We start from the raw sequence: 13,745 nt of genomic DNA on the forward strand, positions 1-13,745 counted from the left end.
AAAAATGAAGCTGAACCCAAAAAAACCTCAGTGAGGTCAATTTGATAAAACTTTCCAGTGTTTACCGAAGTAAACGCTCGTCGATAGCTGTTTACTCTTACAGATGCTGTGACATCTCCTTGGCAGATACACCCACTACCCATCGTAACCATATGACAGTCGTCACTGACATGCAAAGTGTTGAATGGGTTTCTAAAAATGATTTAATTATGCCTTGCCTTTAAAAAAAAAAATCTGCATCACCCATCTCCAAAATAACACTCAGAGTGACAGAACCAGGCATTACAAAAGCAACAATAAAGAATAAACCCATGCAGAAAGTAATTTCTCTTCTGCCAACAATCATCCACACATGATCAATTGCTCTGGGCCCGATTCTCCTAGCAAAAGTCTTAGGGCCACCCCCCGGAAAATTGTATCTGCCTCAGAAACTTCCAGAAAGAAAGAAAATGTCTCATCAGTTCAGTTTCACGAGGTCATCCAAGGAAGCCTGTGGGCCCCTTCTCCGTGACACAGCCCAACACGTCCCAGACTGTTGTCTCACTGGCTTTAGAATTCAACAGCCTTTGAGAGCTGCTGTTCGTGGTGAACTCCACACCAAGGAGGATCTGCACGCACCTGTCCAGCAACCTCTTTCCCTGCACGTTCCAGGGCCTTCCATACGGCCCCACCATCAGCAACTCTAAAATGGTACCATCCAGGAAAGCCATTCATCTCATCCTTCAATCCCTCCCGGCACCCTATCCTTGTCGATGCCACGGGTCGGGGGCACTTCCTCAGCCTCGGTTCCCCATCCCGTCTTGCACACCAAGTGCGTCTCCCTCTGCCCCAGCTCCTTTCCGTCCCTCAGCATCCCTGTGTGCCAACCTTTCCTCTGCCCCTCCAGATGAGAAATACAAAATATTCCCGTGGACAAGTGACACGAGGTACAGGGCAAAAGAGATGTGCCCCTCAAGGCAGGGGTATGCCAGAATCTGGGGTGCTTTAAACAGAAAAGCAGCGCAGATGATTCGGGTGGACCCCTCCTTGGGAATCACTATTCTTCATCCTTCCAGATACCCAACTGGACCCAACTGGATTTCCTTCATTTCTTTTCCTCACCATCCCTGCCACCCACATAAACTAGAAAAAAGACCAGAGAACAGTCATGAGATAGTATTGGGTTGCCTGTCCCAAGCGACCACAAGGCCCAAAGAAAAGTTATTTAAAGGGCAGATGTGGTACACGAAGATGTGGTGACTTCCCCCCCGCCCCGCCAAAGACAGCCACATCCCAATCCCCAAAACCTGTGAATATGTCACCTTACATGGCAAAGGGGACTCTGTACTTGTGATCAAGTTAAGGATCTTGATATGGGGAGGTTATGCTGGATGATCTGGATGGAGCCAATGGGATCACAGGGTTTCCATGAGACAACAAGAGGAGTCACAGGGGCGCCTGGGTGGCTCAGTCGGCTAAGTGTCCGACTTCGGCTCAGGTCATGATGTCACAGTTTGTGAGTTCGAGCCCCGCGCCGGGCTCTGTGCTGACAGCTCGGCGCCTGGAGCCTGTTTCAGGTTCTGTGTCTCCCTCTCTCTCTGCCCCTCCCCCATTCACGCTCTTTCTCTCTCTGTCTCAAAAATACATCAACATTACGAAATAATTGTGAAAAAATAAGCGTCACAGGAAAGATGTAATGACAAGAGCAGAGGTCACGGTCAGTAAGGGACTGGAAGATGCTGTCGGGCTGGCTTGATGATGGAGAAAAAGGTCGTGAACCAAGAAATACAGGCGGCCTCCCGAAAGTGGAAAAGACAAGGCAACAGATTCTCCCCTAGAGCCTCCAGAAGGAAGGCACCCCGGAGAACACCTTGACTGTATCCATTTTGGACTCCTGACCTCTGACCTCTAGCACTTTCGGATAGCATGTCTGTGTTGCTTTAAGCCACTACATTTGTGTAGCTTCTTACAGCAGCAACAAGAAACTAATACAGCATATGAAGGCATGCATCACAATTTTTTTAGAGCAGTTACAGGTTCACAGAAAAATAGAGCAGGAATTACAGAGAAGCCCCCCCCTGCCGCCCCGCCATCTTGCACAACCTCCCCACTATCAACCTCCCGCCCACAACCTCCCCACTATCAACCTCCCGCCCCTCGGTGGCATAGTTGTTACACCATATTGATACACCATTACCGTCCAAAGCCCATAGGTTACATTTGAGACCAGTCTTGGAGCTGTACGTTCTGTGGGTTTGTACAAACACATAAAGACAAGTATCCACTCCTCCAGTATCAGAGAGAGTAGTTTCACGACCCTAAAACTCCCGTGTGCTCTATCCATCCTTCCCTCCTCCTAGCCCCTGGAGACCCCTGATCCTGTTACCATCTCCATAGTTTTGCCTTTTCCAGAATGTCATACAGACAGAATCAATCGCTACAGTGTGTAGCCTTTTTGGATTGGCTGCTTTCACTTAGTGATATGCTTTTAAGATGCCTCTGTGTCTTCTTTAAAAAAAAAAAAAAAAAAAAAAAAAAGCTTATTTATTTTGAAAGAGAGAAAGGGCAAGCATATGCGCATTCAAGCAGGCGAGGGGAGAGACAGAGAATCCCAAGCAGGCTCCGCACTGCCCGCGCGGACCCCAACGCGGGGCTGGAACTCACAAATGGTGAAATTGTGACCTGAGCTGAAATCGAGAGTCGGACCCTCAACTGACTGAGCCACCCAGGCGCCCGCCCCCACTACGTCTTTTCATGGCTTGCTAGCTCATTTCTTTTGGGCTCTGAACAATATTCCATTGCCTGGACGGACACCGTTTATTTATGCATTCATCTGCAGAGGGGTATCTTTGTTGTTTCCAAGTCTTGGCGATGACGAATAGAGCTGCTCTAAGCATCACGTGCAGGTTTGTGCGTAGATGGAACTTTTCAGCTCGTTCAGGTAAATACCGAGGAGTGCCACTGCTGGACTGTATGGTAAGTCCTATTTAGTAATTCCCCCAACGTAGCTGGCTGGCCTGAAACTCTCGATACTAGAAAAGCTCCTTTAAATGTTAAGCATTTTTTGATGTGGACGTAGTGACACTGACTAGCTGTAGAGAGGCAAGAAGTCGTGTGCCGATGGACTCTCAGCCTTAAGGAGCGGAGCCTGGAGGGGATAGGTTACCAAGGAGAGGGCTCAAGATTTCAGGTAACGGGCTCCACAGGAAAGTCCTTGCCAGCCGGTCCCTTTATGACCCCAGATGACAGATCTCGAAAGCCTTCCCACTGATGCAAACCTGCTTATAAAGGCAAAAACTGGTCCAGCAGCACCAGCCCTGAAGACACTGGATAGAAGCCTGAGGAGCAGACAGTGGGTACCTTCCTCTTCCCACCTTTGTCTACGAAAGGCATGCATAATCAGGTTCTGGGGTACACGGCAGGGACCTCGCTGTTCCCCAAAGTCCTTGTTTGCCTCTTTACCGCCAAAAAGAAAACATAAAACCCAATCGATCAAACGCGCTATGGGAAAGCTTTTGTGAAGTCCATCCTCCAAGCCAGAGGTTGCTAAACCGGCCAAAGTGGCCCAGTTTTGTGCTAAATGATCAAAGCAGCTCAAGGAAGTGAGCATTTCAATAATAACAACTCCTGCAAAAAAAGAGCTAAGGAGGAAATACATTCTTTTTAATGTATTTTAACATTTATCTATTTTTTGAGAGACACAGAGAGAGAGACAGAGTGTGGGCGGCGGAGGGGCTGAGAGAGAGGGAGTCACAGAGTCCGAAGCAGGCTCCAGGCTCTGAGCTATCGGCACAGAGCCTGACGTGGGGCTCGAACTCACGGACTGTGAGATCATCACCTGAGCTGAAGTCAGACGCTTAACCGACTGAGCCACCCAGGAGCCCCTACATTCTTTTGAATGTATTTTATTTTATTTTTTTTTATTTATTTATTTATTTTTTTTAATGTGTGTACTCTGCCCTTCTTCCCACCACTAAGGGTGGCCCCGCCCTGGCTCTCTTCTTGACATGCCTCCCGTGGTGTCTCAGCCCCATCCTGACCTCAACATGATCCCTACAGAGGGGCGAATGAATGAATGGATGACAAGACTTGATTTTAAAAAGTGGATGTTCGGGGCGCCTGGGTGGCTCAGTCGGTTAAGCGTCCGACTTCAGCTCAGGTCACAATCTCGCGGTCCGTAAGTTCGAGCCCCGCATCGGGCTCTGGGCTGATGGCTCGGAGCCTGGAGCCTGCTTCCGATTCTGTGTCTCCCTCTCTCTCTGCCCCTCCCCCGTTCATGCTCTGTCTCTCTCTGTCCCAAAAATAAATAAACGTTAAAAAAAAAAAAAAGTGGATGTTCATCTTGTTCATCACTGACAAAAGATGGAAACAGCCCCAAATGTCCCTTAAGAGATGACGGACTGCTTTTCAGCCCTGGAAAGGAATGGAGCGCTGGGTCCATACTATGGTATCGGTAAACTTTGAAAATATTAATTATGCAAAGTGCAAGAGGCCAGACAGGAAAGGTCGCATAGTATATATGATTCCATTTACACAAAGTATCCAGAACAGGTAAATCCTCAACACAAAACAGATCAGTGATGGACAGGGGGTGGTGGGGACAGGAAATGGGCAGAGGGGTGGCGGGGCGGGGGGGAGGCAACTGTTTCATGGGTACAGGACCATCCTTGGGGGTGATGAAAATATTTGGAACTAGACAGAGGTGGTGGTTGCACAACATTGTGAACATACTAAATGCCACTGACTTGGGCACACTATAAAATGATTAACGATATGTAAATTTGGTCTCAATTAAAAAAAAAAAAAAAAAAAAAACCCAAAACAGTTGGGCTTGCCCTAACCATTAGATCATTAGTGCAATGATCTTGCCCTACAGCCCCTGGTTATGAGCTGAAACCCCCAGCCAACTTGCCTTGGTCCAAGCACTTTCACCAGCGAAAATGCCAAAACACCAAGACCTACCTCTCATGGCCCTTTCTTCAAGCATCCAAAACCCTTTATCTGGGTCCACATATACAATGGACAGGAAAACACAGGATTTAGAATCAGGTTCAAATTTGAACGTCGGCTCCGCCATTTGGTAGTTAGGTAGCCTCAGCAAGCAACCTAAGCTCTCTGCAGCACAGTTCTGAGCAAACGAAACACAGGGGCAATGCTACTACGTAACAAGATTGTCTCAAAGAATTCCACCGGCGGATGCATATACCACACCAACCTAGTTCCTGGCAGGAAGTTAAGTGTCAAAGTGGTGTTGCCGGATTCTTCTCTGAGTCTGCCTGCACTCAGCAGGCTCCCCCGCTTGGCCCCATCTCGCTGCCTACCCCTCCTCCAGGGTGGCCCCTTTCCAACACACTGGAGTCATTATTTGTGTCCATATTCCCCTGGGACTAGGATTAGGGCCACGCTGTGAGCATCTCTGTATCCTAGCACCACAGACCTGGGCAGTCCTGGGCAGAGCAGCTCTTCAATAAAGGATGGCCCAAATGAATCCTCTGTTATCCCTGCTAGTGAAGGGGAGCGATGGGGCGGGGAAATCAAAAGAAGGCGTCATCGGGAAGTGATTCAACACTCATTTTTTAGACTGCTACCTAAATTACCTTCCAAATTAAGTACTATATAGGCTCGTACTCAAATGTCTTCAGTTCTTAGACAAACACTGGATGAGTCACTGTTTAAAGTAATGGAGTTTTTCTTAGGTGTGGAAAGAAGATTGTATAGAATTTTCAGAGCATCACAGGTAATCCATTGAATACAATCTCCTGATAGAATTGCACTCTTAGAGTTGAAAGGGGTTTCGGGAGGCTGCCCAGTCCAAGTGCTTCGTTTGACAGGTGGGAAAACAGAGACCTGAAGGGATCCAGTGGCTTTCCCAAAGCCCCAGCGCAAGCTGATGTAATCCAAAACTGACTGCACCCTCCCACATCAGGTCAGCCCCACCCCTCCCCCACCTCCACCGACCCCTGGGGGTCTTTTAAGAAATTCTAAGGGCTACCGAGTAAAGACAAAGGTAAAGTTAGTGCCTCCCTCATTCCCAGGCAAGGCATCCCACGATGACAGCCTGGGATGAATCGGTTTTAGCAATAATCAAATGTAATCGATCCCATGGCCATTCCCCACCATTGGGATATAAGCTGCTCCAAGAAAACGCAGCACTGGGAAATCTTTGGCAACTCATCAACAGGAGAAATGATCTTGTGGAACATTTTTCTCTGCAAGATTCATCAGACCTTACAAACCGAAATAAACCTTAAAAACTGAAACCCTTAGCCCATGACTGCCTTAGAGGGAGGCAAACAAGAAGATAATGTCCCCCCTAGCAGCATAAAGCTGGCAGTTTCAAAACAAAGCCCACGTACATTATGCTTTCCGTGTAGGGCTCTGAATGAGAGGCACACCTTCCTCCCTTACAGACCACGCTTTAAAACAAGGACGCTCTAAATGCAACATACATCCCAGACTGGATCCTGGGAACAGAGGAAGGTCATCAGCGGGGGAAAAACAGTGAAATCCAACTGAACGTCTGGGCTGTAGGGAAGAGTAACGTACCAGTGTTAATTTCTTGGCCTAGACAAATGGGCTGTGGTTATGTAAGATGTTTAGGGGAAACTGGATAAGGGTCTGCGGAAATTCCCTGTGCTATTTTTGAATGTTCTCTCAAAATCTAAAATACTTCCAAAGAGTTTATTAAAAATTAATAATAACAGTTACCAAGGCCTGAGAGAAGACTGAGGGGGATCACTGCAGCCAAGGATCGTAAACTGTGCGAGCAAAGACTCGAAGCCAAGAGGGCCCGCGGTTTGCTTTGTGGGGTCAGCAAAGTGACCGGCCTGGGGCGGCGCTATGCGTGGTAGCCGGAGGGGACTGTGTCCCTCACAAGCTTCACTTCTGGGAAACCACGGCCTCCCTCCTTGGGGCTCAGAGAGGGTAAGTCACCCAAGGACACCCAGCAGGAAGTCACAGAGCTGGGATCTAAAACCCAGGCCACGCTCTTAACGCCAAAGCTCCATTCCATCCCCTAGATGTTTGAAATTCCTCAGAAACAGTAACATTCACAATGTCACCTATTCAGTACGTCTAAGCAGAGAACGATTTCCCCCTAAATATAACTGTCAGTGTTGACTGTGTTTAAAACAGCAACGTTTACCGTGCTGCTGTGTGTCAATCCTAGCCCATTTGGGAATACCGTGAAATTGAAATTGTGGAACTTTCGGTTACAGGTGGCTGATCGAACACAGACTGCTGGCTCCTGAATTCCCTCTGGACTTAAAGTATAGGGACGGGAAGGATCTTGATCACAAAAAAGGAAAGGAGAGGGAAAGGAGGGGCAGGTAAGGACTGACAGAGACCCTGAGAAGGCTGACCTAAGGTGGTTCCCCCCACAGAACCCAGAGCAGCCCAGGGATGGAGGGGCCCAGACCCATCCAAAATGGGGGTGCAGATGGGGTGGCAAAAAAGACTGGTGGAAAGGCTGGAAAGCCATCAGATCCCAGATTCTTCCTGAACTTCACATGGCCAAGCAACTGGCCTGCCAGACACTCGGGGACACCCCCACCCCCACTCCACACCCAGCTAGGGGCTGGACCGCACCGAAAACAGGAGAAAGTGAAAGCCCGTGTATGGAACAGGAGTGCCCAGTGTGCTCCCACGTTCCAGCCCCCCTCCTGCCCCGGCCCCGGCCACCTCCTGCCCCCTGGGCGGCTTCTCCAGAGCACTCTGCCTCCCCAGATTCCCTGCACAGGTCAGGGGGGAAGCCAGCTGAAGACTTTACGTCCTGGCACCCTTTGTCAGGAGCTACAGTTCAGCAGGCCCAGGGCCAAGAGCCCAAAGGAGAAGAGGGGCTAGAAGATTCCCAGGCAAGAGCAAAATCATAGACCTCCTGGCTAATGTCTGGAGGACAGACTTATGATTCTAGGCAGGAGCCTGGTGTCCAGTAAAGGGGAAAAAAAGACCTTTACTAATGCTGGAAAACACAGCTGCACAAGAAAGGAAATTCATGAAGAATATTTACAGTCTTTACTTTTTTTTTTTTAATGTTTATTCATTTTTGAGAGACAGAGCGTGAGTTGGGGAGGGGCAGAGAGAGAGGGAGACACAGAATCCCAAGCAGGCTCCAGGCTCCAAGCTGTCAGCACAGAGCCCGACGCGGGGCTCAAACCCAGGAACCGTGAGATCATGACGTGAGCCCAAGTCGGACGCTCAACCGACTGAGTCATTCAGGCGCCCCAAGAATATTTACAGTCTTAATGTAAACTGACTATTATTGTTTATTAAGTGATTTGCTTATTTGTTGTGATAAAATATACGTAACATAAAAGTTACCACGTTAAAGGTCTATACAATTCAGCCGTATTAATTACATTCACAGTGTTGTGCAACCATCACGGCTGTTTCTAAAACTTTCCACCCCAAACAGAAACTCTGTAAACACTGAACAGTAACTCCTCACTTTCCCGTCCTCTTCCCCCTACCCTGCCCCCTGATAACCTCTAATCCACTCTCCGTCTCTACGAATTTGCCTATCGTACGTGTTCCATGTTAGTGGAAACGTGCAATCTCTCCCTTTGCATCTGGATTATTTCACTTAGCATAATGCTTTTGAGGTTCCTCCATGTTGCAGTGTGGGTCAGAATTATATTCTTTTTATGGCTCAATAATATTCCATGATTAAGCTGTGATTATTGAACTAACCCCCCAAAAATACAACACATCTACAGCATTGGATGCAGGTGGAGATAAGAGAACCGGGTTCTCATCTTCCACACCTGGAAGTCACTGGCTACATTTGAGGCTGAAAAAGCCAAGCAGTGGCCGAGTAGGTGTGCAGCTGAGAAATCTGGAAGCAAATAAACACTGATACTCATCCCTGAGACGTAGGAAAGAGGGAGGGGAGGGTCTGCAGATCGCTGCTTTTTGTTAATCAACCCTGTAGAAGAACTTGCCTTTTTTTTTTAATTTTTTAAACTGTTTTTATTATTTTTGAGACAGAGAGAGACAGAGCGCAAGCGAGGGAGGGGCAGAGAGAGAGGGAGACACAGAATTCGAGGCAGGCTCCAGGCTCTGAGCCCAGAGCCCAATGCGGGGCTCAAACCCACGGACTGTGAGATCATCACCTGAGCCGAAGTCAGAAGCCCAACCGACTGAGCCACCCAAGCGCCCCAAGAGTTTGACTTTTCAAACTACACATGCACGTATCTTTGGGGGACAATCTTAAAATAAATTGACAATGTAATTTTAAAATACTTAAATATGTAAGTAAATGTGATGAATAAATATATAATACAATTTTTGAATGTTTTAATAATAGAAGAGCCTGCTGTCACAGTGGAAAAAAAAAAAAAAGCCACTGGGAGAAAAGGATCCTATGGACAAAAACTCAATTTCCAGAAATGTTTCTGCATGATAACGAGACACCCCCTGCCCCAGACGGCATGATTTTGTCAAAGGCTCCTAATCACAGCCTGGACACCAGGGAGCCAAAAGGGACTGCAGGAGACATTTAAAAATCAGCAGAAGTGTTTGCAAGCTCTTTCTCACATTGCTGGAGACTAACATCACCCACTTCCCTTCTGCAGTTTCCAAAAGCTAGCAAAACCCATATGATGCTTTTTTTTTTTTCTCAAAATATGGTGTAAAATGCCACAGGGATCCATACTTTGCAATGCTATTAATTTCCCTCTGGTGTCAGAGGTACCAGCATAGAATAATCAAAAACAATCAGCTAAACACCTAGCCCACAGCAGGCAAACCTTTTCATTTCTGCTTAAGTGCCCATTTTGAGACGATTTCTGCTCTGGAAATCATATAAATGAATTTGTGAAGAGTTCCTTAAGGATCAGAATAGTCTGGCACGATGAGTGCAGTTAAGCATTTAGTTTATGACAGCAAAGACAGTTTGAAGACTGGAAGAAAATCCAAGCCACAGAACAAAATTTCCCTCTTAACGAAAAAGGGAAGAGGTGCCTGGGTAGTTCCGTCGGTTGAGTGTCTGACTCTTGATTTCGGCTCAGGTCACGATCCCAGGGTTGTGGAATCAGAACCCTCCAGAATGAGGTTGGCCGGGCCCACTGACTACTGAGTCACCACCCCCCCCCAGGACCCCACGATGGGTGGCCACATGAATTCTGCATTGAGTCAGCTCTCAAATTTGACAAGCCGGTTAGTCCTCATGACTCAAGCATGAATCAAATTGATACAGGGGCCATATCTGTACTTAATTTTCTTTTATCAGAAAGCCCTCATAATGTACCAGCTTCATATGATTTTACAGACTTCAATCTAACAACTCAGAATTATAATAATTTACACTTCGCTTCAATTACAGTTATTAGTTGATGCAGACCGGCTTGAATGGCCTGACTCTTGTTAGCCACACCCAGTCGGTGAAAATGATGGGCAAGGTCTTGGCCTACAAGTCTGCACGCACGCTCCAAAGTAGGAGACAACATACGAGCTTAAAAAAAAAAAAAAAATCTACCCTACGACCCGGTAATTCCTCTCCTGGATAGCTGTCCCAAGAAAAATGAAAACATACATCCACACAAAGACTTACACAAGAATGTTCACAGCAGCTTTATTCGTAGGCCAAACCTGGAAAGAACCCAATGTCCATCAGTGGGAGAATAGATATACATTCTTAACGCTACACTTATAAAATGAAACATTCCTTAGCAATAAAAAGGGGGGAAACCGCTGATATCACAACATGTATGAATCTCAAGATCATTACGCTGAATGAAGGACACCTGACAACACTGTATATATAGCCTTGTTCATTTTATTTGTGTTTGTTTTGAGAGAGAGAGAGAGAGAGCACACACGAGCTAGGAAGGGGCAGAGACAGAGGGAGACAGGATCCCAAGCAGGCTCCATGCTCAACGCGGAGCCCGATGCAGGGCTCGATCCCACAAGCCTGGGATCATGACTTGAGCAGAAATCAAGAGTCTGATGCCCCACCGACTGGGCCACCCAGGCGCCCCTGTTTTATTTTTATTTTTTTATTTTTTTTTCCTTGTGCATTTTTTAAATGCAACCACTTAAGTTCAAGAATATGCAAAACCATATGGTGATGGAAATTATAAAGTAATTGCCTGGGAAGAGAGGAAGAATTAGCGTAGGTAATAGAAACTCTCCCTGGATGGGGCGCCTGGGTGGCGCAGTCGGTTAAGCGTCCGACTTCAGCCAGGTCACGATCTCGCGGTCCGTGAGTTCGAGCCCCGCGTCAGGCTCTGGGCTGATGGCTCGGAGCCTGGAGCCTGTTTCCGACTCTGTGTCTCCCTCTCTCTCTGCCCCTCCCCCGTTCATGCTCTGTCTCTCTCTGTCCCAAAAATAAATAAAAAACGTTGAAAAAAAAAAAAAAAAAAAAAAAAAATCAAAGCCAGCACCTGGAATTTTAAAAAAAAAAAAAAAAAAAAAAAAAAAAAAAAGAAACTCTCCCTGGAGTGACAGAAATGTTCTCAACCCCCCTTTGGGTGGTGGTTATACAGGTGTATATAACCGTCAAAACTCATTGGGCTGACGCCGTAAGATCTGGACATATATTCCTTTTTTAAAGACTCTCAGGGAGGCTCCCCCATATTTTGATGAGCCACATTTGTGCCATGAACAGTATATGGGGTCTCCAGGGTCTAGGGTCCACCCTAACATGGTCCCTCTGGGGATAGACCAACACAATCACCAAGTACCCGACAAGGCCTATGCCCAGAGCTAGGAGTCAGGCCATTATCAAACACGAAGTGCCAGCAGTATTAGGCAAATACGTTAATCATGCCCAAAAGGACCTCTCAGTATCCATTCTCAGTGACCACAGGTCTCCGTGGTGAAGGCAAAGCAAAAATAATCACCGAAGGCACATCTGGGCTTCCAATTCACTGGCCAACGACCCAATTCTAACTTGCCCTGCCCAAACAGAGGGAAAAGAGCCGAAAAAGTCAGCCCTCCAGCCCAGTTCTGCTCCAAACCTACGTTCCTGTTCCTATTCCAAGTACAACTCAGCTCAACAACATTTACCAAGCAACTGCGTCGTGTCAGATGCCCCCCGGGACTGGGGCACCTACTGGCAATGACCTCAGCCGCACCCAAGACAAGACCATGAGGTTCCAAAGTCAAATAATATTTAGACTTTTGGTTTGAGCTTACCATTCCTCTTCCACAGACCCGTTATTCTGAATTATGGACAGGTGCAGGCATGCTAATTATCTCAGCCCGTTCAAAGCAGATTCAGTCTAGCCAGATGAGGGAGGACTCCCAGAATCCTTCGGCCTGCCAAAATCATTAATGCCATGTACACTAAAAAAGGGGGGAGGGCATCCTTACTGGACCTCTTCACCAGCTGGTCACCAAGAGAGCGAGAACATGACGTTGCCCAAAGCAACCTCTCCGTGGCACCCAGCCACCAATTTATCAGCACCCTCTTCCCTTCGGCCTGTTGATGGACAACTGCACCAGTTGGTCAAGCCTCCCCTACCCCGACACCACCACTCACTCACACTGATCCAATCTGTCCCAGGTCTGGCTGAGGAGGAAGCAGTCCCTGCCAACGTTCGGAGGAGTGAAGAGTACGCTGTGAGGTCCCACCGAGAAAAACTCAAAGATCTGGTTGAAGATTTTCTTCGACTTCACTATTCTCCCTCACCGGTGGCAAGAAACCACTATGCCACTGGCTCTGTGCCCCTCTCCTGGCTCAAAGAAAATTAGCAGCGAGGCTTAGGGACACAATCTTCATGGTCAAGAAGGAAAGATGCCAGGGTTTATTGCAAAGAAGATCACATTTCATTTTTACCACTCAGGCCGACATGGGTTCTCCGCGTTTCCTGCCCTAACTCACTTGGGGGGTGCAAAGGACCCCCGCATCAGTATGGTGGCAGCGACCCTAGGGAAATGGAGAGAAGGTCAGGAATGGTGGGACACAATCTTAAGGAAGGGACTGAAGAATGAAAGAGCCCCCCCATTAGGTTGCCTGATTTAGCAAACCAAAATATGGGGTACCCAGGCAAATCTGAGTTTCAGGTAAACAGTGAATTTTTTTTTTCATTTGGGACACACTCATATGAAAGAATTCTTATTTATCTGGTATTCAAATTCACGTAGGGATGTGTATGTGGTCTGGCAACCTTGGCTAGCCCCACCGGCCCATTCTTTTCCCCTCTTCCTCCCTCTTGGTGAAAGGCAGTGCGGCATAATGGACAGAAGGCATGACTGTGGAGTCGGACTTCCTGATTGAAACCTAAGCTCCCAGCCTGGGAGACCTGGGGAAGAGATTCATCTCTCCAGGGCTCCTATGTCTTCACACAGAAAACAGAAATAATAGTGGAATAGTGACCCTCATACGTAAAATGGAATCGATCATAACAACATTTATAGATAGACTGACTCCGCCCCAGGAACCTTTGTAATCCTCCTCAGGTGAAAAGTTAGGGACCATAATGGCACCTGGGGGGCTCAGTCTGTTAAGGGTCTGACTTCGGCTCAGGTCATGATCTCAGTCTGTGGGTTCGAGCCCCGTGTCGGGCTCTGTGCTGACAGCTCAGAGCCTGGAGCCCGCTTCAGATTCTGTCTCCCCCTCTCTCTGCCCCTCCCCTGCTCGTGCTCTGTCTCTCTCTGTCTCAAAAATAAATAAAAACATTTTTCAAAAAAATTTTTTTAAAAAGTTAATAGTCTTAACAGCTCGGAGCCTGGAACCTGCTTGGATTCTGTGTCTCCCCCTCTCTCTGCCCCTCCCCTGCTCGTGCTCTGTCTCTCTCTGTCTCAAAAATAAATAAAAACATTTT

At 47.5% G+C, this 13,745-nt stretch overlaps 1 protein-coding gene across 3 annotated transcripts in view; it reads right to left on the reverse strand.

Moving 5' to 3' along the window:
* SLC39A11 (solute carrier family 39 member 11) overlaps window positions 1–13,745 on the reverse strand; it is a 340,276-nt gene that overhangs the window by 296,261 nt on the left and 30,270 nt on the right. The window lies entirely within an intron of this gene.

Source organism: Panthera tigris, chromosome E1, assembly GCF_018350195.1.
Source record: "Panthera tigris isolate Pti1 chromosome E1, P.tigris_Pti1_mat1.1, whole genome shotgun sequence".
NCBI classification, from domain to species: Eukaryota; Metazoa; Chordata; class Mammalia; order Carnivora; family Felidae; genus Panthera; species Panthera tigris.